Source organism: Micromys minutus, assembly GCF_963924665.1.
Source record: "Micromys minutus genome assembly, chromosome: X".
NCBI classification, from domain to species: Eukaryota; Metazoa; Chordata; class Mammalia; order Rodentia; family Muridae; genus Micromys; species Micromys minutus.
In genome coordinates, this window is record NC_137970.1 from 98742990 (window position 1) to 98745991 (window position 3002).

The following is a 3002-nucleotide window of genomic DNA, read 5'->3' on the forward strand; positions in this document are numbered from 1 at the left end:
AATGAATAATGAATACATTTTCAAGTACAAATGCCATTCCACAACTGATCCAAGATTATATTTTAAATTGAAAACTAATACTAAAAAATAAAATATAAAGGTTATTCTAATACAAATTTAATACAATTTAAAGATCTTATAAAGTGATACAATTTCTCTTTATTACATAAGATGCAAAGTCTGTTTAGTTCATTCTATGAAGCCAGGAGTACCCTGAAACTTAAAGAGGATAAATGAACACAGAAAATAACAACAACCCCCCAAAAAACTATTCCCATTTTTAAATATAGCCCATTGAACTCTCAAAAATCTTTATAACAATTTAATATCTCCTTGAAAATATTACACATCATTATTTAGTTACTTTTGTTTAAGCATAAAAAAACTTGTTGAACATAGCTGAACTTATAAGGATAAAAATAATATGTATACTTTTATGCAAAATTCTTAAAATTTGTACATTTATGTTGGTTTTTTGTTTTTTAAAATAAAGTTGCTCAATTAAAAAATAATATGACCATTTCAATACAGATAGTAAAAACTCACAAAACTCATCAACCTTTCAAAATAACTTCCAAGTGTTCTGTACAGATAGATAACATATCAACATAATAAGAATTTTAAAGAAAAATCCTTCTGAAACTGCACTGAATGAAGACTTCTAACAGTGGAAAGAAGACAGGGTAGGTAGTGACTTCACTTTTCTTCTGTAATGTAGCAACCATCATGCAGCAAGCAGACAAGCAGGAAAGACAAATGAATTAAAAGTATGTTAATGGGAAGAGGTTATATAAAAGTTTCAATTGTTTGAAGAATAGAAATAGCACAAGAAATCATATAAAAATGTGACAGCTTGCATGGCATCAAATTAAAACTTCTAAACAGAAAAAGAACCAAAAAGACAAAACTGAAGAATCTTAAAATGTGAAAAAAGTTTAGTCACATATTTACATAAAAATGATAAACATTCACAATTTTTAAGAACATAATCACACAAAATAAGTAAGTAATCCAATCAATGCATATGTAGGTTAATGAAAATCTAGTTTTGAAAACAAGAGATATTAATGATAGCTAAATATGTAAAAATATTCAACTTTTTTATGAAAAAAATTTTTATAGAAACCTATATCTCAGTCAGAATATCTATTAATAATAAAAGAAACATTAACAAATTCTGAATATAATAGATTGGGAAAGGAAACCTTATATAATCTTTATTTAAATAAAAATTGGAACAACTAATTAGAAAGATCTATTTCAAGGTTCTCTAAAATCTAATAACAAAAATTTGCATGTAATCTAATGATAACATACCAGATATTCTACCCAGAAGAATGAAAAGTCAGAATAAAAGCATATATTTATTTCACTATTATTCATCAAATTTAAGTTAGAAAGTTAACCTATGTTCTCATTAATACATGAATAAAGGAATAGTATATTACATAAAACCAATATAGTATCATTTACATATAATGTAGAATATTATCATGATTGGGAGGTAAACAGATGAAATGGTAAATCAGTGTTTAACAACATAGGCTAATCTTACAGTGAGTAGTGTCACCTCCTGCTTATTTTATTTCAAATTATGGAAATTCTATATGACAATAGAAAGAATATTGCTAAAGAGTATTAAAAGGATCACAGAGATGGAGAAACAGAGTAAGAGAGAAAAAAGTGCTTGTATCCTTGCATCAAGGTATATTATAAAAATGAAAGAACCCATTAAAATAAATTATGTTTTATAAATTTAATAGAAGGTAATAATTATGTTATGTATTTAAATAAACAGAAAGTAAAATTCAAATAGAAGAGTTTCTTACTTGAAATTTCATAGGAAATTTTGACATACTAGCTAGGACAAAAAGAAGAGCTAGGGCATTGGAAAATATTAATTTCAAGTGTAGGATCAAAAAACTCCAACTTCACATACATAAGAAACATCTGATAGTATCTAGTGAAATATCTGCAACTCTGTGTGTATGTGTGTAAAATTTTCATGATAATGTATTGATGTATCTACTTTATGTGCATAGGTATATAGGTCAATGTTTGAAAGTATCTGGTGAGAGGCTGAGCAACTGTGACCCGGAACAGATCTTAGGAACTTCTGTTTCCACCCCAAGGTGACTTGAGGACGCAGAGCAGAGCCTGGCCCACCTGCCACCCAGAACGGCGGCTCTTAGAGGCTAAGAAACTGGTGAGTGGGAGACCTAGGCTGCTGGGGAGCGGAGGAATCTCTGCGGAGTGCACACAGAAAGTGCACGCCCTGCCTTGACATGCCCTGTCCTGCCTGATCCAGTGACCGGGAACAGATCTTAGGACCTTCTGTTCCTACTCGGAGGCGACTTCAAGACACAGAGCAAAGCCTGGCCCATCTTTCACCCGGAACTGCAGCTCATAGAGGCTGAGCAACTGGTGGGTGGGAGACCTGGGCTGCCAGGGAACAGAGAGATCTCTGCGGAGTGCACACAGAAAGTGCACCCCCTGCCTTGCCCTGCCCCGCCCTGTCTGATCCAGCAACCAGGAACAGGACTTTAGAACTTCTGTTCCCACCCGGCGACTCCAAGGCATAGAACAGGACTCGACCCATGTACCACCTGGACCAGTGGAGATCCAGAGACACAGACCAGATACAAGGGAAAGGCAAGAACATATTACTGACAACAAAATGGCAAGAGGAAAGCGAAAGAGTATATCCCAAGGAAACCAAGACAATCTGGCAACACCAGAACCCAGCTCTCCCATAACAGCAAACATCGGAATTCCAAACACTCCAGAAAAGGAAGACACAGACCTGAAATAATACCTCAAGATGCTGATAGAGATACTGAAACAAGAATGGGAGAAAACGCAAAAAAGATTCAGAAGCTTTTAAAGAGGTAACAAGAAAAACACTCAAAGAACTCAAAGAACTAGAGGAAAACAGAATCAAAGAGATGAAGGAATGGAAGAGGGAATTTAAAACGGAAATTGACACAATAAAGAAAAAACAA